Genomic DNA, 23,001 nt, shown 5'->3' on the forward strand with positions numbered 1-23,001 from the left:
ATGACCCTGAAGTGGTAGCAGTATAAGAAGAGAGAAGCGAGGTATATTCAAGTTGAAAATGTAGAAATGCTGAGACTTGGCAACTGATAAAAAGGGGGAGATGGGAGAGAAGTTGTGAATAGTTAAGAAAACCTAGGTTGTAAGCCTAGAAGATGGTAGTATCTTTAACGGTTATAGGAAAGTTAGGAAGAAGAATGAGAGCTTGGTAGTGAAAGATGAGATAAAAGAGACCCCAGGACAGAAACTTGTGAAACAACAACCTTCGTAGTCAGTGTGACTTGGATGAATGTCTGGCAAAAGAAACCGAAGAAGCAATCATATAAGTAGTGAAAAATCAGGGGAGAACAGTATCTCAAAAATCTAGAGAAATGATAGCATTAAGTAGAGAGAGTGATCAACAGTGTCAGAGATCAAGAATGGAAATGGAAGGTATTAAATGCTTTTTAACAAATATTTCACTTGATCCTCACAAAAATCCTACAAAGTAGAGGTTATTATTTTCTATTATATCTATCAGAAAACTGATAGAAACAGAAATTAAATGACTTCTCCAGGGTCTCACAGTAGCTGAGTATCTGAGGCAGTATTTGAAGTCAGATTTTCTCTACAAAAGGCCCAGTGCTCTGTGCAATATGGAGCCTCAGAGCTGCCTCCTTGGATACAAAGGAAAGCAGAAAGCAAGCTGGGTTCTCAAGAAGTTCACAGTCTCTTAGGAGACAACATATGCAAACAAAAATATACAAGACGGATTGGAAATGGGAAGATGGCAGAGGTCAGAAAAATCCAAACCCGCTAAATTTTCCTCTACAAACAAGACATACATCAGCATAGGATGAACATAGAGTGGCAAAAATCAACAAAAGACAGTAGTTTTCTTCCTAAGACAACCCAAAAAGACCTCAGGAAAGACTTGAGCTCTGGGGTAGAGCTCCTACCCAAAGGAAGTCCAGACAGCTCCAGACAGATTCCACTGAATCAACAAACAGACAACAAACTCTGGGCAGTTATGTTGTGCAGCACCCTCAGCCACAGGCAGTGTGGGAGTCAGACAGCTGAGCAAGGGACGACTAAAGGCCCTGTGCAGGTACAGGTACCAGCTCTGCTGGTCATCCAGAGCTGTGCTGACCAGAGGAGGCCCTGGACTGGGGCTGCAGGGGAGAAGCAGTGCTGGGGCAGGGGCAGGACCTGCTGGCTGGGGGCACTTGCAGGAGAGCTGAGTCCCTGGGTGCTAGTCCAGAACAGAGAGGAGAGTTGAATGTTGCCATCAAGGAAGGGGCCTCAGGGAATAGGGGTATTTGTAGAACAGCAAGCTGGAGGCTCTTGCCATGATTTGGGGGTAAAAAGGAGTACCCAGGTTGGACTCTGGCAGAACCCAGAAAATAACAGTGAGGAGAACCTGAGGTCTGGGACACCATTTCCCATACATGATTATAATAATAAGCTGCTAAAAATAAAATGAAATGAAATAAAAAATGAGTAAGCAAAGGAGAAAGAACTCAACCACAGACAGCTACATGGGAATAGAGAAGATCTGGGTTCATATTCAGAGGATGATAGTGAAGATAAAAAAAACACTACTACCTCAAAAAGAAATTTCAAATGGTTACAATCCTGAAAAGAATTTGTGGAAGAATTTAAAAAGGACTTCAAAAATCAAATAAGAGAGATAGAGGAAAAAATTAGGGCAAAAATAAAAGTAATCCAAGAAAATTACGAAGAGAATCAACCTAATATGGAAATATGTTAAACATAATTGTACATGTATAACCTATATTAGATTATTTTCTGGAGAGGGAAGGGAAAGGAGGAATGGAGAAAAATGTAGGACTCAAAATCTTACCAAAAAAAAAAGGAATGTTGAAAACTATCTTTACATGTAATTGGAAAAAAATAAAGAAAAAAAAAGTCAATTCAAGTAAGAAATCCAAGAACTTAAGGAAGAAAATAATTTCTTGAAAACTATAATTGGGCAAAGGAGAGCAAAAGACATTATAAGACACAAAGAAATAATAAAACAAAATCAAAAGAATGAAAAAAATGGAACAGAATGTAAAATCAAATTAGAAAAATAGCTGACCTGGAGAAAAGATGAAAGTGAGACAACATTAGAATTGTAGAACTACTTGAAAGTTATGGTCAAAAAAAGAACCGATTCAAAATTAAAAGAAATTATTAATAAAAAATTCTTTGAAATTCTGGAATAAGGGGCAAAGAAGAAATATAAAAAAAATCCATTAATCACCACCTGAAAGAGATCTCCAAATGAAAACTTATACTCCTAAGTTAGGGAGAAAATATTACAAGCAACAAGAAAAAAAAACAAAAATGACCAATTTAAATATTGTGGAATGGCAATCAGGATTACACAAGACTTAGCAACTTTTACACTAGATCATAGGTTTTAGAATATTATGTTTAAAAGAGTAGAAGTGCAGGCATTGCAAGCAAAAATAACTTACCCAGGAAAGTTCAATATAATCCTGAAGAGAAAAAATAATGAATATTTAATGAACTGAAAGATTTTCAGGTAGATGTGATTGAAAAAAAAACTCAGTGGAATTTTTGACCAATCTAGGAGAAGTATTAGGTAAACTTTAAAGTTCAATTTTAAGGAGCTAAATAAGGTCAAATTGTTCATATTTCATATGCAAAAGCCAAATAGGATGGAATGATTCTAAAAAACAAAATTGGTTAAGAAAAGGTAATTACCTCATACAAATGAAGTATGAAAGGAAGAACTTAGCCAAAGGAGGTAATTGGGAATGGAGAACTGGTAAAGAGGAAACAACATATACATCTAGAAGGATATAAATGGCTTCTAAATTTATAAAGAAATAAGAGGACAAGGGGATAGGATAAAGGAAAGACTCTTAGAGGTAGATTAAGGAATATAAAATAAGAAATAAGAGGGCAAAGGGGGAGGATAAGTAAATTATTTTAAAAAAGAGTAGATAAGGAAGATAGTGTTTAGAAACAAACCAGAATTGTAAGGGGAAAAGAGAGCCTGAAAAAGACAATAGTGAGGGGAAATAGGATGGAGGGAAATATACAAGTAGAAATTATAACATTGAATGTGAATGGATGAATTCATCCATAAAATAAAAATGAAAAACAGAATGGATTAAAAACCAGAATCTGATAATACTGTATTTTATTTATAAGAATACATTTAAAATGAGAGGCGCACACAGAGTTAAACTAAAAGGCTAAAGAAGAATGTACATTAAAGAAAAAAAAGCAGAGGGTAGCAAGCATGATTTTAGACATAGTTAAAGTTAAAATAAATTTAAAGAGAGAAACAAAAACTACATTATAATAAAAGGTACCATGTAGTACCATCAGTACTAAATCTAAAGATAGAAATAGATTAGTCACTAATAGTATGGAACTTCAATCTTGCCCTCTAAGAGCTAGATAAATCTAATAGAAAAATAAATAAGAAAGAAGTCAAGGAAGTGAATAGAATTTTAGATAAGCTAGATAGGATACATATCTGGAGACAATTGAATGGGAATAGAAAGAAATATCTTTTTCTCAGACTTACATTGTACTTTTACAAAGATTGGCCTTATATTAAGACATAAAAATTTTATACTTAAATGCAGACATAGTGTCCTTTTAAGATCAAATGAAGGGACCACAAAAACAGATAATATAAACTAATTGGAAGCTAAACAACATAATATTAAAAAATGAATGGGTTAAAGAACAAATCACAGAGATGATAATTTCATTAAAAAGAAGGACAATAATGAGACACATATCAAAATCTATTGGGTATAGCAAAAGCAATAATCAGAGAAAAATTTATATCTCTAAATGCTTGCACCTATAAAATAGAGAAAAAACAGATGAGTGAATTGGGTATTCACTTAAAAAAACTAGAAAAAGAATAAACCAAAAAGCTCCAATTAGATACTAAATTAGATTTGATCATTCCATCAATGCAATAATCAGGGACAATTTTAGGGTCTTGGTATATGATCATGATAGAATATTATTACTGTGCTATAAAAAAATGAACTTGATGATTTTAGAAAAGCATGGCAAGATTCCATGAAATAATGAATAAATGAGCAGATCCAAGAGAACATCCCATGTAGTAACAATAATTTTAAGAACAATTTTCAGAGACCAAGGGGGGGGGGTGGGTAGGCAGGTTAAAAAAATTAAAGTTACACCATAATTTTATTGTATATTTAAAAGGAAAATCGAATTGTACATAATAGAGATCCGCTTTCATGTACTATCTTTTTTCCCTATTCTTTGTTATGGAAATGCTTGTTTTATTTCTTACATTCAGAACAAAATTTTCTTAAAAAGATAGGGGCAGCCAGGTGGTGCAGTGGATAGAGCACCAGCCCTGGAGTCAGAAGTATCTGAGTTCAAATGTGACCTCAGACACTTTATAATTGCCTAGCTGCGTGATCTTGGGCAAGTCACTTCACCCCATTGCCTTAGATAAATTTTTTTTTAGGTTTTTGCAAGGCAAATGGGGTGAAGTGGCTTGCCCAAGGCCACGCAGCTAGGTAATTATTAAGTGTCTGAGACTGGATTTGAACCCAGGTCCCCCTGACTCCAAGGCTGGTGCTTTATCCACTACGCCACCTAGCCACCCCTGCCTTAGATAAATTTTAAAAAAAATTTTAAAAAGTACATTTCTTTCTTTATTTTTTAGATTTTTTTCAAGGCAATGGGGTGAAGTGGCTTGCCCAAGGCCACACGGCTAGGTAATCATTAAGTGTCTGAGGTTGAATTTGAACCCAGGTACTCCTAACTCCAAGGCTGGTGCTGTATTCACTGCGCCACCTAACTGCCCCCCATTTCTTTCTTTAAAAAAGATAGACAAGATAATCAACAGATGGAAAACACTTTTCTCAATAAGAATTGAGAAGAGTTTAGATTTGGCAATTAAGAGATTATTAGTAAAATTGGAAACAGGAGTTTCAGGTGAAGGATGAAGTTAAAAGCCATACTGCCAAGAATTAGGAAGGGAGTGAGAGGAAAGGAAGTGGATTGTGCACAACCTTCTCTAGGAGTTTAGCCAGAAAAGGGAGAAATATAGTATATTAGTGGGATGATGGCTCAAGTGAGAATTTTTTTTTTTAGGGAAGGGAAGACATGGACATGTTTATAGGCAGTAGGCAAGCAACAAATAGAGACTGAAGTTATATGAGCATGGGGTTAAGAGGGGGCAGTATGCTGGAGAAGATGGCATGAAATGGGGCTACTTGTGAATGTTGAGAAAGGTCAATTAGTGGTAGAGTGGATAGAAGCCTGACTCTGGAATTAGGAGGACCTGAGTTCAAATCCAGCCTCAAATATTTGACACTTATTAGCTGTGTGATCTTGGGCAAGTCACTTAACCCTGATTGCCTGGCATCCATCTGCAATTCTCCTGATTCATATCTGGCTACTGGACTCAGATGGCTCTGGAGGAGAAAGTGGGGCTGATGACTTAACCCTTATTCAAAATCCAATTCATGTGCTTCTCATGGCATCTCCTCCCCTTGATATCGTGGTCTTCGAGAACAAAAGACAAAAATCTATCAATGTTGAGGAGTAAGCCTCGGCAAAGAGGACAACCTTTTCACAGAAATTGGAGTAGGGGAGAAAATGTCGAAAGGTTTTTTAGTGATTGAGCTGAAGAGGAGGTGAGAAAAAGGCTCTTGTGGTCAATGGTCTCAGTTTTTTCAGTAACCAGTAGAGCCAGGTCTTCAGCAAAGACAGTGTAAAATCTAAGGAACATGGAAGATCTGAGGAGGGACAAAAATGTTTTGGGAAATAACTGCAATAAGTGGGATAGAGAATTAATTAGGGAGAGGTAAAAGGATTCTTTCCTATGATGAAAGTCCAGTTAATTCTCATTTATTTAGGTAACATAAATCTCTAATAAACCCAGTCATCATGGGTTTCCTCTGAAACCAAGAGTCAGCATTGTATGAAATGGGGCAAATTACTAATAATATCTTTACCAAGAATTTCTGTATAATGAAATCTGTCCCAACCAAATTATGTATGTCTTGATTTGTGGTTTACAGGGAAACCAGACCTGTTATATTTTTAACATTTTCTTCCCCACCCTTCTCCAAGGGAAATTTCAATTCCTGATTTAAAAAAAAGGGAAGAAAAAAGATGTAGTTCAGAGATTGGCCTTGCTCTTCTCAAGAGATGGGGGAAATGGAAAGGAATTATATCATATTATTAGTCTAGGGGGATGTGGTTTTAAGGTTCAAGTTGTATTCCTGATTGATCTTTTTAATGAATACCCAAAGAGTACCCAGACTTTATATCCAAGTCTTAAATGACTTCCTTCCTACCAAATGCCAGTTCTACAATGAACACACATAGCAAATATCAAAAAAAGCCATTTATGCAAGTTAATATCAAAACAAAAATCAGAGAAAATAAACATAGAAGAATATTCACTAGATTATACAGAGTGAGCAAGACAATAAAGTAGAAGCAATATAACTCAACTCACCCAAGAGAGAGTACTAGATTTCACCCAAAGAGGAAATTCCTTGAAGTTTCTAGCATAGCAAACTGACGATAGGGACCTGAGACTGTCAACTCCTCTCATGCCAGTTTCTTCCCAGAGACCTCTATTCCCTTCTACAATCTGAAGTAGGATTGACTTCATTTAGCTTCTCTTTCAAACTGGAAGCCAGAAGAGAATGAAGAACCTAAAGAAACTAAAGAGCCTGAAGAAAGTGAAGAGCAGATGTCTTCTCTAGGTGGAAGGCATTGACCTTCACCAATAAGGAGAAAATTCCATACCGATGGGCTTTGGAGCATGGGATACATCTATAATCACTACTACAATTTGATATGTTGCTAGAAATGATAGCTTTACTAGTAAGAGAAGAAAAATAAATTGAAGGAGTAAGCTTAAATATGAGTAAACAAAATTATCACTTCTTTTAGATATGAGGGCTTACTAGAAATCAACTAAAATAATTATTTCAGTAAAGTTTCAGGATATAAAATAAAGATGCATAAAAAGGAAAGAAGGCAAGTTATTGAAGTATTTCTTAAATATATTTAAGCAATCAGAAAGAAGAACAAGGAATCTCAGACAAGGAGGACATTTTTAAAAGTTTCATGCTTTGGACAACTGGCCTGGAGTCCAGAAAACTTGGATTCAAATCCAGCCTCAGATGCCTACAAGCTGTGTGACCCTAGGCAAATCACTTAAACTGCTTGTATCAGTTTCCTCAACCGTAAAATAGGGATAATGATTAGCACCTAAATTCCCAGATTGTTTTAAGGCTCTAATAAGATGATAATCATAAAATATGTAGTACAGTGCTTGGGACATAGTAAGTACTATATAAATAAATGTAGGGACTGCTAGGTGTGTGTGGGGGGGGGCAGCTAGGTAGTGTAATGCATAGAGCACTGGCTCTGGAATCAGGAGGACCTGAGTTTAAATCCAGCCTCAGATGCTTAATTACCTAGCTGTGTAACCTTGGGCAAATCACTTAACCACATTGCCTTGCAAAAAAAAAAAACAAAAAAAAACCCCACAAATAAATGTAAGCTAGTGTTTCCATTAGAGAAAAGCAAAGATAGAAATTGTAAATTCCCTTGAGGGCAGAGATTGCTTTTTGCCTCTTTTTGGGTCTCCAGTACTTAGAATAGTGCCTGACACATAGTAGATGTGTAATAAATGTTAAAAGTAACAATTTTAAAATATACTTTTTATAAAGTAATTTGTATATAATAGAAATTTGCAGTTTCATTTAGAAACTGCTTTCACTTTGGATTCAGGAAAGCTCTTTCTTAGAATGCTTATGTTTAGAATTTTAAAAATAAAATGAATGAATTGGGTTCAAACTTATCAATGGTGTTAAAAATATTCCTTTTTTTGTGCCCAAAGGGCAATAAAAATGTGCATACCCTTTGATTCAGCAATACCACTACTGGGTCTATACCCTGAAGAGATCATGAAAAAAGTTAAAAGATCACTTGTACAAAAATATTCATAGCAGCCCTATTTGTGGTGCCAAAGAACTGGAAATTGAGTGAATGTCCATCAATTGGGGAATGGCTCAACAAATTGTGTTTTGTGTGCATTATGGAACACTGTTATTCTATTAGAAACCAGGAGGGATGGGAATTCAGAGAAGCCTGGGGGATTTGCATGAACTGATGCTGAGCAAGGTGAGCAGAACCAGAAGAACATTGTACACCCTAACAGCAACATGGGGGGTGGATGATCAATCTTGATGGATTTGCTCATTTCATCAGTGCAACAATCAGGAACAATTTGGGGGTATCTGCGATAGAGAATACCATCTGTTTCCAAAGAGGGACTGTGGAGTTTGAACAAAGACCAAAAACTATTATCTTTAATTTTTTAAAAAATATATTATTAAAAAAATAAAAAAACAAAAAAAAGGAAAAGGGATGTTCTCATGCCATCCTGTGAAAAATTCTAGGAGGGAGGTGCTATTAATGCGGGTGGCTAGGTGGTGCAGTGGATAAAGCACCCGCCCTGGAGTCAGCAGTGCCTGGGTTCAAATCCGGTTTCAGACACTTAATAATTATCTAGCTGTGTGGCCTTGGGCAAGCCACTTAACCCCATTTGCCTCGCAAAAAAAAAAAAAACAAACCTAAAATATATATATATATATATATATATATATATATATATATTATATAATTTTGCTATCTCATATTTTATTTTTTCCTTAAGGATATGATTTCTCGACAAGAAAGGATCGTGGCTTAGGCACTCTCTCATAAAACTCATAAGCTAAGGACTCTAACTAAATTTTCCAGAGACAGAATCCACAGAGGGACCCAGTGAGGGAGTTCTCCTACTCAAGGTAACCTGGATAAGAGCAGAAAGGCTCTGCTCCCCCGGGTCCGCCAGAGGGGTGGCCCGCCAGAGCTAAAGAACTTCAGCCTCCTGGGGGCAGCCCCAGGGCACTGGGAGCTGTGGCTCACAGCAGCAAGAGAGTCTCCTGAGCTACACCCCAGGAAGCATCAGGCACAAAGTGGGGGAACAGCAAGGGGACCCCTGCCAGAGTGAGCACGTGGAGCCCAGCCCTCAGGGCACACAGCAAGCAACCAGGTCTTTTGGCATCCCAGATCCAGGAACAGAAGCAGGCAGAGTGGGAAAGCAGGAGCCTCCAGGGCATGAGCCCATTGAACCTAGGAAGGGGAGTGAAGAGAGAGAGACTGCAGAGCTCTGTCCTCTGCCCCTGGAACAGGATTCTGGGATTCTGATGACATTCAGATCCTGATCACAGTCTAGGCCCCCCATAGAACAGCAGGGCTCCCCCACCTCATCCCTGTGGCAGATAGGGGCACATATGGTCATTCACAGACCAGGAGGGAGGACAGAGCCTCACACACTGAGATCCTTGTGGGAGTGTCCCAAAAGATCAGGAAGCACCCCAAAACCAGGCCCAGGCTGGGAAAATGAGCAAGCAGAGAAATAAGAGGAACACCATTGAGAAATATTTTGCCTGTGAGCCCAAGAAGGATCAAAACACTCAGTCTGAAGATGAGGAAGCACAAGCTCCTGCATCTAAAGACTCCAAGAAAAACAGAAATTGGGATCAGGCTATGACAGAGATCAAAAAAGACTTTGAAAATCAAATGAGGGAGTTGGGAGAAAGAAAAAGGAGAGGGGGAATAGGCCAAGATATTTCATATAATAAGATTTTTCTTTATTATAATGAGCTACTACAATGATATGGAAGGGGGGAGGCAAGGGGGAATGAGGGAACCTTTGCTTTCATCAGAGGTGGCTAGGAGAGGAAACAACATATATACTCAATGGGGTATAGGCATCTGGAGTAAGAAGGAGGGGGGAGCAGGGGGGAAGGGGTGGGGATGTGAATGAAGGAGGAGAGGATGGACCATGGGGGGAGAGTGGTCAGATATAACACATTTTCTTTTTTACTTCTTGCAAGGGACTGGGATTGGAAGGCCTGTTCAGGACCATAGGGCCAGGTGAATGCTGGGCCTAAGGGGTGGTGTGGGGGCTCAGGGCCTCTTGGCCCCAGGACCAGGGATCTGTCTGCTGCGCCACTCAGCGACCCTACAGCAGAGTCAGAGTGAAAGGAGAGAGAAAATAGAGTACATGGTAGTGGAGAAATAAGAAAGGAGGGAGTTGTGATCAGCAATGGCAACATTGGAAAAATATGAAAGTAACTTTTGCGATGGACTTACCATAAAGAATGCGATCCACCCATGACAAAGTTGTTGGTGTTGGAACAAAGACTGAAGCACATTTTTTATTATTATTTGGGGGAGGGTGCAGGGCAAATGGGGCTGGGTGGCCTGCCTGGGTCCACATAGTAGGGTGATCTTTGGGTGTCTGAGGCTGGATTTGGACCCAGGTGCTCCTGACTCAAGGACCAATGCTCTGTCTGCCACCCAGCCACCCCTACTATTATTACCATTTTATTTTATTTTGGGTCTTTTTTTCCTTCTTTTAGGTCTTTGCAGGGCAGTAGGGATCGGGTGGCTTGCATGTCACACAGCTGGGTGATTGTTGGGTCTACGGGGCTGGATGTGGGCTCGGATGCTCGTGGTTCCAGGGCTGGTGCTTCGTCCATTGCGCCACCTGGCCATACCTAAAATTATTACTATTATTCTTTTTTTTATTTTAATTTTTTTTCTCTCCCCTTTACTTTATCGCCCAAGCAAGTCTATATTCATGGGTGGAGGGGTATTTTGTTTACTCTTAAACAAGAATATTTTATTAATGTAAAAAAAACATTTGTACAAAATGGGAATTAAAAATAAAATTTAAATAATTAAAAAATTAAATTAAATTAAAAAAAGACATATGAAAAGAGGGAATTGTGATCAGCAATGGCAACAATGGAAAAATATGGAAGTAACTTTTGCGATGGACTTACCATAAAGAATGTGATCCACCCACGACAGAGTTGTTGGTGTTGGAACAAAGACTAAAGCACATTTATTATTATTATTATTATTATTATTGGGGGGGGGTGCAGGGCAAATGGGCTGGGTAGCCTGCCTGGCGACGCATAGCAGGGCGATCTTTGGGTGTCTGAGGCCAGATTTGGACCCAGGTGCTCCTGGCTCAAGTGTCAATACTCTGTCCGCCACCCAGCCACCCCTACTATTATTACTATTTTATTTTATTTGGAGTTTTTTTTTCCTTTTTTTGTTTTTTGCAGGGCAGTGAGGTTTGGGTGGCTTGCATGTCACATGGCTGGGGGATTGTTGGATCTACTGGACGGATGTGGACTTGGGTGCTTGTGGCTCCAGGGCTGGTGTTCCATCCATTGTGCCACCTGGCCATACCTACAATTATTACTATTATTTTTTTTATTTTAATTTTTTTCTCTCCCCTTTACTTTATCACTCAAGCAAGTCTATATTTATGGGGGAAGGGGGTATTTCATTTACTCTTAAACAAGAACATTTTATTAATGTAAAAAAACATTATTTGTACAAAATGAGAATAAATATAAAAAAGTAAAAAAAAGGATATGATTTCTCTCTCAACACATTCAGTTTTGAGCAATGTAGAGCACAGAAACAATATAAAGACTATCTGCCTTCTGTGGGGGGTGGGGGAGGGAAGCAAGATGGGGGAAAATTGCAAAATTCAAAAAAGAATAAAAAAAATTCCTTCAATTTTTTCTGGATTTTTCTCTAATCATGCTCTATACATGTTGACTAAAGTGAAGTGAATAACAATACCAGATTTGTATCTGGCTTTTTAAACTTGAAACTTTAGTTTGTCCATTTTATTGTGTATTACGGTTTCACTGCATAACTATGCCATGAAATACCTATTATATCACAAAACAAAATGGACTCAGTAATGTATGGGAAATTGTATAACCAGAGTATTCAGACTTTGCAATAAGTTTCAGATCCAAATTATAGTACTTATTGAGGGCTGGTTTGAGACTAACCCTGTTAGTTCTGGTTCTATATTGAGATAAAATGAGGTTAACAGTTTTTAAAAAGTATATTGGGGCCACTAGGTGGCGCAGTGGATAAAGCACTGGCCCTGGAGTCAGGAGTACCTGAGTTCAAATCCGACCTCAGACACTTAATAATTACCTAGCTGTGTGGCCTTGGGCAAGCCACTTAACCCCATTTGCCTTGCAAAAACATAACAAAAAAGTATATTAATTTGGCTCCAATATAGAAAGACTACAGAGAGCTGAAGTCCTGTTTTCTGTGAACAAAGTAAAATTGCAATAGCTCAGAAGAAATGTGAGATGCACAAAATTAGAGCCATCTCCCACTCCAAATGTTCACATGAATTATTTGTGCCTTTGGTAGAGCCTTCCAAGTTCATATTGGTCTGTCGGGCACAGTCAGATACATTGTACAATAACACTATTAATCACTTGACATAGTGATGTCATTTTGGTTCTCTTCGAGCATGGAGAACAACCACCAAGAAAGGATATCAAACTGGTATTTGTTAGCACTTGGTTTGAGTAGACATGGCAGCTATGATCTACCAAATCTGTAGCACCCTACTCCACCTAAGTGGACCTTTCTAATAATAATAACAATAACAATAACAATAGTTAACATCTATAGTGCTTTAAGTTTGGCAAAGAGCTTTACAGATACAATCTCATTTGATCCTCACAAAACCTGTGGAGGTAGACATTATTACTATCTTTATTTTATAGATGAGAAAACTCATATAGATAGGAAGTTAAGGAATTATTACACAGCTAGTAACTTGTCTGAGGTTTGATTTGAACTCTAGGATTCCTGACTCTAGGTTGGAACTCCATCAAAGAAACCAGAGGAAGAAAAGAAATAAACAAAGATGAGTAAAGCTGTATTCAAGGCTATAGTTTGATTTTTTAAAAATCTGGAAAGTAAGATGTGTATGGTTATGCACACATAACATATATACATATACATTTATACATATGTATATTTACCATGTGTACATATCTTAACCTGTGCACAGGTTAACCAGGTACAGCTGCCTCATTCCAGTAAAACTGTTTCAAGAAAAAGAGCCAAATCAAAATGAGGATAACTGACAGGCCTCCTTGGTTACAGTGGGATCAGTTATCACTTGATGAGTTAAGGGTGATGTCTACTTAAGTTTGTAAAGACTTCTCCCAGTAAAATAAGAGGATGAAAATAATTTGTTCTAACAACCATGAAAAAAGGAGCTATAAAATTCATAGAACTTAGTTAGACATCAAAGATGCCAAAGTCATCTACTGCATCCTGGGCCATCACCAGCCAACTTGACTTCTATCTTGCCACTGGAATTCAATGATTTTGGAAAAGAGAGTGAAACTGATGGCTTTTTGCAACTCTGCCTTTCTTAAATACAGTTCAGGACCAGTTCAAGATTGCCAGAGGCTATCAGGAAGTTATATCAAGGGAGGTGCAGCTTGAGCCTTGTCCCAGTCAATCAAATGTGGGTTTTTAAAGGAAAAAAACAGCCTAACCCACAAACTGAAAGGGTTTGGGTGTAGGAGTTACTACAGCAGGAAACCCTGGTGGTTAATTGTCCAACCCTTTTAAAATTTGCTCTCATTATGCTTTTTTTGGAAAATGATTCATAATATCAAATTCACAATATGAATTTCTTCCTCTCAGTGTTTTGCAAAGATCTTTATTATTAGCTTGCTAGCATTTCCTAAGTCTTAGGGGAGATGAAGCACTTAGCGTTCAAACCAGATCCCCTGGAGCCCTTCTGTTTTTAGAGCAGTATGTCAACAATGTTGGTTTCAAAGGACTGATGTTTGAACACATTTATTTCTCTTAGTAAAGAAGCAATGAACTGAGGATGTGGGTTGTTACAAACTTAGTCATGGTTGTCATATACAATAATTGGGTTTTTTCAAATAAGGGAGGTTGAAATTTGGGGTGGGGAGGATTATTGGTAAGTATTTGTAATATAAAACAATTAATCAGTGAGCATTTATTAAATGCCTACGATTTGCCAGGCACTGTGCTAATTGCTGGGGATATTAAAGGAAGCAAAAGACAGTTCCTTCCCTCAAGGATCTCACAATCTAATGGGAGAGGGAAAAAAGCAAATAAATATATATCAACAAGCTATATACAAGATAAATAGGAAATAACTAAAGATGAAAGGCACTAGAATTAATAAGGGTTGGGGTGGGATTTTTGTTGGGACTTAAAAGAGTCAGTTGAATCATAGAATTTGAAAGCTGAAAGGGACTGCAGAAGCCATCTAGTTTAGCAGGTACATGACAGGCATCCCACTATAACAAATCCAACCAATTGTTGTCCAGCTTCTTTTTGAAGACATCCAGCAAGGAGGAATCCCCTCTTTTCTGAAATAACTCATTCCACTTTAGGATAGTTCAAATTGTTATTAATTTTTTTGCAATCTAAAACCTTTTTTTGTAACTTCCACTTCTAACTCCAACTTCTACCTTTTGGAACCAAAAAGAATGTTAATTTTTCTCCCACATGATAGCACTTTATATAATAAGAGATAGTAATCATGTCCCCCATGATTCTTCTTTTCTCTAGGTCATCAATATCCAACTCTTTTAAATGATCCTCATACATCATGATCTTAAGATTCTTCACCATCTTTATTATCTCCTCTAGCTTATCAATGGCTTCTTAAAATATTGTGCTGGAAATTAGAAGATCAAGGACTAGTCTACCTGTCAGATCTATGGAAAGAGGAACAGTTTATGACTAAGGAAGAGTTGGAGAACATCACTAAAAACCAATTAGATGATTTTGATTACATTAAATTAAAAAGCTTTTGCACAGATAAAACCAATGTAATCCAGATCTAAAGAAAAGTAGTAAATTGGGAAACAATCTTTACAACTAATGATTCTGACAAAGGACTCATTTCTAAAATATACAGAGAACTGAGTCATATTTTTAAAACAAAAAACCATTCCCCAATTGACAAATGGTCAAAGGATATGCAAAGGCAATTTACATATGAGGAGATCAAAGCAATCCATAGCCATATGAAAAAATGCTCTAAATCATTAATTATTAGAGAAATGCAAATTAAAGCTTCTCTGAGGTACCACCTCACACCACTCAGATTGGCCAATATGACCAGGAAGGATAATGATCATTGTTGGAAGGGTTGTGGGAGATCTGGGACACTATTACACTGTTGGTGGAGCTGTGAACTCATCCAACCCTTCTGGAGAGCTATTTGGAACTATGCCCAAAGGGCAACAAAAATGTGCATACCCTTTGTCTCAGCAATACCACTACTGGGTCTATACCCTGAAGAGATGAGGAAAAAGGGTAAAAACATCACTTGTACAAAAATATTCATAGCAGCCGTTTGTGGTGGCAAAGAATTGGAAATCCAGTAAATGTCCTTCAATTGGGGAATGGCTTAGCAAACTGTGGTATATGTATGTCATGGAACACTATTGTTCTATTAGAAACCAGGAGGGATGGGATTTCAGGGAAACCTGGAGGGATTTGCATGAACTGATGCTGAGTGAGATGAGCAGAACCAGAAAAACACTGTACACCCTAACAGCAACATGGGAGTGGTGTTCAACCTTGAAGGACTTGCTCATTCCATCAGCGCAACAATTGGGAACAATTTTGGGCTGTCTGCAAAGGAGAGTACCATCTGTATCCAGATAAGGAGCTGTGGAGTTTGAACAAAATTTGGAAAAAAAACCAGATATCTTATTGTCTGATCTTGTGACCTCTGAGAATTCTGTTCTCTTTAAGGATATGATTTCTCTCTCATCACACCCAATTTGGATTAAGGTACAACATGGAAACAAAGTAAATACTGACAGAGTGCTATCTGTGGGGTGGGGGTGGGGTAGGGAAGCAAGATTGGGGGGAAATTATAAAACTCAAATAATATCTTTAATAAAAATAAAAAAATTACCAAAAAAAATATTGTGCTGGGCACTAAATACAATGCTTTAGATGAGATCTTACGAGACTTGAGTTCAAGAGGATTATCATATCCATATTCCTTTGCAATAGGTTTTTCGACTGCCATATTTAACTGATTGTTGATTTATACAAAGCATGTGATGAACTAAAACCCCCAGATCTTTTTTCATAATTTCTTTAATAGTGGTTTGTCGTCTGCAAATGTCTCCTTCATCTTATATTTGTGAAATTAATTTTTTTACTTGAATACAAGATTTTAAATTTATACATATTGAATATCATCCAATTAGATTCAATCTCTTGTTCTTACTTCTTTTGGATTCTGATGGTTATCAATGAATTCCATAGCTATCCATCTGTCTTTATCCAAGGTATTGATCTAAATACTAAGTAGTATAGAGTCAAGCATAGCCCCCTGGGGCACTCCACTGAAAACTTCCTACAAAATTACTACTGAACCTTTAAAAACTATTGTGTGAATCCAGTTGTCCAGCCAGTTTGGAATCCATATGATTGTATTATCATCTAATCCAAATCTCTCCACCTTTTTCATAAGAATATTATGAGACACATTATCAAAAACTTTGCTAAAATCTTGATTAAGCTGAGCTCATCTAATACTTTACTAATCTTGAAAAAAAAAGATGAGGTAAAATTTGACATAAGCCTAGAAGAAACCATACTTTATTCTTCAATAAAATAGATGTTTATAAAAAGCTTTATGTTGCTTCTACTCCCAAGGCTTTATGACCATAGATGATTCTCAAAAAGACCTATTTCTCACTCAATTTTAGTTTAGCTACCCCTTTCCAGGTTTACCTCATATCCATGTTTAAATTCTTTTTTCTTCTTGTAGCCAAAAATCTCAGAAATATTTTGAGTCTTTTCACAAAGGAAGCCCTTAGTAAAGAGTTTTAACTTTATGAGTTTCTTTTTTTACTTAGGTCTTTTTGCAAGGCAATGGGGTTAAGTGGCTTGCCCAAGGCCACACTGTTAGGTAATTATAAGTGTCTGAGGCCAGATTTGAATTCAAGTACTACTGACTCCAGGGCCAGTGCTCTATCCACTGCGGCCACCTAGCCACCCCCAACTTTATGACTTCAAGGTGAAAAAGTAATCTTTAGACAGCATTAACTATAAACCTGTGACCAGACACCATTAATTTCACTCACTTCCTATTTCTTTTTCCTGTTTTTTTTCCTTTTCTCTATTACTCACCTCATGACCTCTTTACTTTAATCCAATAGTACTTATTTAGGGCCTATCTATCCAAGTATTATGCTAAGTTCTAGGAATATAGAAATGAAGATAAATTGGGAAGAAACATTTATTCAAAGAGATACAAAAATACTGTACATACAAAATTAGTACTAAGTAAATTTGATATGAACAGCATTAGTAATTGGAAGAACAGGAAATGTAGGAAGCAGCTCATGGTCTGAGATTTGAAGTGTGAAAGCTTATAGTATTAAAACCATTTTATGTGCTATAAAAATTAAAAATTAACATTTTGACAGTTTTTAATCTAAAGTTCTAGGTATTTCTTGAATGGAAGGCTCAATCAATCTTCCTTGAAACAAAACTTAATCAAAATATGAAATTAATGCTGTATTCCTGCAGTCATATACTCTCACCTGTACTCTGTGTGTGTGTGTGTGTGTGTGTTTGTGTGTCTGTTGCCTAGGTAAATTATGTATGGCTGACTGGGAAGTATATATAGATATTTCTGGAATCTCCCTCATTCAACCCTCTCAATAGGATGCTTCCCACCAGCAGGGAGCAATAGACTGCTGCTATGAAGGTGGCCAATCTTCTCTCCTCAGAGAATGGATGTTGAACTAGCTTTATATCTGTAAAAATATTAACAAGTATAGGGATCAAGGAATATATCTGAGGCTATGTATGGAGATATATTATATAATGGAAAAAAGTATTTGGGGGGCAAGAGATTAACCTTTCAATATATACTTGGGTGCAGACATCAAAAGCAAACAGTCTTTTTCCTTTATCAACTATGTAATCAGAGAGATGCAAAGTTCAGCTTAGCTATGTTGGGCTAGGCATTTCTTCATAATCTCTTCTGTGTTTGTTCTGTGTATTATTGATTTCTGAGCACATGTAAGAGAAGCTTGGAGGTGCATCATTTTCAGGTCTCTGGATTTGAGTCTTCACTTTTGTCTTAGGTTACCCTAGTACTCAGACAATGAGTACATCTAGGAGGAATTGAGCATGTAGCTCACAAATTTGGTGTGGAGCTACATATATGACCGATCTTCAGATAAGCTCCTCTTAGTAGTAAGCATCAGGATGGGATAGTATTGACTATTTGGGGCTTGATAATTTCTAACATCATTTAGATGAATGTATACCTGTTTGAACTTCTAGAGGTCCTTTGAGATACAAAGAGTGATGGCCCTTAAATGACAAATAGAAACTATAAGAAGATTGGTAAGGTCCTATAATAGAAGTACTTAATTTCTACTGAAGCTCTTGAGCCCAGGTGTGGCTCTTTCACATATATGTCTACCTAGTCTATGTATGTATGTGGGCTGTCCATATTGGATAAATGTGTCCATATGGGTCTGTCAAGGTATAGGTAGGACATGCTGCCACTTTCCAATGACTCCATCCCTTCCGGTTCCCTCTTCCCCATAGAACCCTCTCTTGAAGTAAAATAGTTACAGCTTAGAAAAACAAACCAACACACTGACCATGTTTGACAATACATGCCTCGTTGCACTCTAGTCAGTATATTTATTTGAAAATCCATTGTTGCAAATTAAAATTTCTCTGAGGTACCACCTCACACCTTTCAGACTGGCCAATATGACCAAAAAGGACAATGATCAATGTTGGAAGGATTGTGGGAACTCTGGGACACTATTACTTTGTTGATGGAGCTGTGAACTCATCCAATCCTTTCTAGAGAGCAATTTGGAACTATGCCCAAAGGGCAACAAAAATGTGCATACCCTTTGATCCAGCAATACCACTACTGGTTCTATACCCTGAAGAGATGATGAAAAAGGGTAAAAACATCACTTATACAAAAATATTCCTAGCAGCCCTGTTTGTGGTCGCAAAGAATTGGAAATCAAGTAAATGTCCTTCAATTGGGGAATGTCTTAGCAAACTATGGTATATGTATGTCATGGAACACTATTGTTCTAATAGAAACCAAAAGGGATGGGAATTCAGGGAAGCCTGGAGGCATTTTCATGAACTGATGCTGAGTGAGATGAGCAGAACCAGAACACTATACACCCTAACAGCAACATGGGGGCGATGATCAATCTTGATGTACTTGTTTATTCCATCAGTGCAACAATCAGGGACAATTTTGGGCTGTCTGCAATGGAGAATAACATCTGTATCCAGAGAAACAACTGTGGAATTTGAACAAAGATCAAGGACTATTACCTTTAATTTAAAAAAAAACTGATATCTTATTGTCTGATCTTGCTTTTATACTTTGTTTCTTCCTTAAGGATATGATTTCTCTCTCATCACACTCAATTTGGATCAATGTATACCATGGAAACAATGTAAAGATTGACAAATTGCCTTTCGTGGGGGGTGGGGGAAGGGAAGTAAGATTAGGGGAAAAATTGTAAAACTCAAAATAATAAAACCTTAAAAAAAAAAGAAAATCCAGTGTTGAAACTAAAAGCAGATTGAAGCATATTTTTTACTTTATTGTTTTTGCAGCTTGACTGTTGCAAAAATATGCTTTGCATAACTTCATATGTATAATGGGTGTCATAATTTCTTGCCTTCTCAGTGAGTGGGAGACGGATGAACAAAACAAGAGAATTTGGAACTAAAAGAGAAATAATAATTTTTAAAAATTAAGCATAAAAATAATTTATTAAGTGCCTATAATATGTGCTAAATGAAGGTGTACTATAGTGGAGAGAGTTGGCCTTTACCTGGGTTCCAGTCTCACCTCACTGTCACCAAGACATTTCTCAGTGCCTTTAGGAGGACCATAGTTTCCAGACAGACACAGCTTCTTTCCCCCCATATAACCTGATTGACCCCATCTGTGATACAGCTTCCTAGCCTTGGGGCATAAAAGGTCCCTCACTTGATGAAGGTGCAGCCTCTTAGACTTGGATGGCTGAGATAATGTGTGTTGCTTTACCTTGGTGACTGACCAGACATGGAGACAAGGAGGACCCTAAGTGCTCCTGACTGTTGCATGTCCTTGCTGTGTTAGGGCAAAGCAAGCCTTTTCCTTTGTTAATGTTCAGTGACTCATGAGCATCTTGTTTTATCCCAATATCAGGCCTGATCAAGAAGTTATCATCTTTAAAGTTAGGTCTATAACAGGGCCCCAGGCAGCTTCTCAAATGCAGCTGCACATTGTTACAAGAAGTTCCTCTTTGCATTTCCTTCTATGATTGAAATTTTAAGTCGAGTTAAAAGCAAAAGACTGTTCTAGATACTATTAATAATATTAATAGGTACTATTAATTAATAGGTGCTATTCTGGGAGTACAAATGTAATAGAACATTTCCAGTCAGTTCTCAAACTCTAGTTTATGCAAAGATGAAAATGAAACAATCCCTGGGCCTCAAGGTATTTTACATTCAATTGGGATTAAATAGTATGATCATAGAGAAGTAAAGAAAAGGTGATTTCAGGGGTGGGGGAAGAGATAGGAGATGACACGAATTAAGCCTTGTAGGAAATTGGGGATGCAATAAGATAGAAGTGAGGAGGAGGATATTTCAGAGAAGGGAAATAGTGTACAAAAAGCATAAGCAACAGAAGCTGGAATTAACACATGTGAAATAACAAGCTGACCAGCTTCATTGGACCATAGAGTCCAATGTACATAGAATGCATGAAGCAGGTGGCAGTCAGATTAATGAAGGATTTTTAAATACCATGGAGAAATTTTTTACATTTTATTTTAGAGACAGTCAAGAGTCACTGGAGCTTCTTGAGTAGGGAAGAGTCTGCTCAGACCCATTCTTTAACAATATCAATTTTTCGCATCCTCATTGAGAACGTTTCAATAAAATCCTGAGTATAAAGGTATGCATTGAACAGCATTCTAAGCACTCTCAATTTTGTTTTTTGTAGTAAATACTAGATTGCTTTCCATGGGGCAGAGAGTCAAGTGCCAGGGGATGGAGAATCCAAGGAAAGTCCAGTCATGTCAACTCCCTTCTTTATAATGCCTGGCGTCCTTGGTTACTGAACTTGTTAAAATATAATGAATAGATTCTGAGTCTCAGAGCCAGACCAACTATATCATCCCTTTGAGTTTCTTTGGGTATTAAAGGGTTGTGGTTATCTCTACTTTATGCCATTAGCTTGAACCCCCAACTGTTAGCTTCCAGTGGGTAACAATTCAGTCCCATTTAACCAGTTAATATCAATTAGCTTTTAGAAAATGATATTTACTTGAACATATAGCAAGAACAAAAAGTACAAACATTTCCCCTCTCTATCTTGGGGGTGGTGGATATGAGTCTCAGACTCATCTATGTCTTACATAGCATTGGTATCTATTGGCACACTCCTCGTCCTTGATTTGTGTGTGTGTGTGTGTGTGTGTATGTGTGTGTGTGTGTGTGTATACATATATATTTAATTTTAGAAAGGTTTTATTTATTTTGAGTTTTACAACTTTTCCCTCCCACCACCCCACACAGAAGGCAGTTTGTTAGTCTTTACATCATTCCCAAAGTATGCATTGATCTAAGTTGAATGTGATGAGAGAGAAATCATATCCTTAAGGAAGAAACATATAGTATGAGATGTAACAGAATTACATAATACAACATTTTTTTAAATTAAAGGTAATAGTCTTTGGTCTTTGTTCAAACTCCATAATTCTTTCCTCAGGATACAGATGGCATTCCCCATTGCAGATATCCCAAAATTGTGCCTGATTGTTACCCTGTTGATATGAGCAAGTCATTAAGGTTTATCATCACTGCCATGTTGCTGTTAGGGTATATGCTCCTTGATATATTGATTTTGGACTGCTTGCAAAACCGACTCCTGGATTTTAAATGGTTTTCCGGGGCATGCCCTTTTAACTTTTCAAAATTCATAAGATCGTAACCTTTAATCCCTTCACCAAAAATAGAAAAGAACAAATGTAGGAAATTTACTTTGAATGTGAAAAATTTTGTTTTGTTTCTTATAACATCATTACATTGAAACACAAGTAGAATATTGAACTGTTACTGTTTTTCAAGCCTAACAGATTCTCTGGATTTCTTTCCTTGATCTTTTACTTTTTTGTATTAAATTTTTTTTAAAAGATGTTTAGACTTTCTCAAGATGTGGCTTGCTTCCTTTTTTAATCATAAAAATGCTTTTTGAGTCTTCTCTTTTTTTTTGAATCTTTTATTCTGGAGTTTAAAACAACACACATTTCTTCCATTCTGAACTTTGGAATATGTGATTTGGATCCTCAAAATGAGATTGCTTTTTTCCATTAGTAATTCTCTTGAAAATATGACATTTAAAATGTTATACATGTCAGATAGTAGGTTAATTCATTTGGAAAATGGTCTGTCATAAATACAGACTCCAGAATAAATTATGTATTGATATGAAGATATTTGATATCATAAATTAGCCTATGTATATGGTTTTTAAGTATAATTTCATTTAAAAAAAGAGCAAATGCAGGAGTGAAGGACCAAGGTCTGTTTTATGGGATCACTTGATGCTGGTGAAAAGAACAAGCCTTCTCCCCTTCACAGAATTGCCTTTCATTGGACACTTTTAAGTGAAGGAGTTAACCAAGAGCAGAACTCCACAAGAGAGAGTATCCAAATAAGAGAGCTGTAGCCATGGCCAGTCAATGCTTTTTGAAGGACCCCTCTCCCCAACCTCCAATTCCTGTTCTGGAGGCAAAGAAATTGCTCTTAATCACATGATTAACAGACTGGAACAGGTTGTTCAAGCATCCTCTAGCCTCTCCAAGACATTTCCATTGCAAATTATCATAATTCTACAGGAAATAGGCTCCCCAGCCTTGCCCATATCAAGGAGGCACCATCCAAAGAGATCTGCTCATGTTACAATCCCCACTACAAATAAGAATGAAACAATCAACTCTCAAGGAGCAGTGTTCTATTGGGGAGGAAATCAGGTTG

This window comes from Macrotis lagotis, chromosome 1, assembly GCF_037893015.1.
Source record: "Macrotis lagotis isolate mMagLag1 chromosome 1, bilby.v1.9.chrom.fasta, whole genome shotgun sequence".
Classification (NCBI taxonomy): Eukaryota; Metazoa; Chordata; class Mammalia; order Peramelemorphia; family Peramelidae; genus Macrotis; species Macrotis lagotis.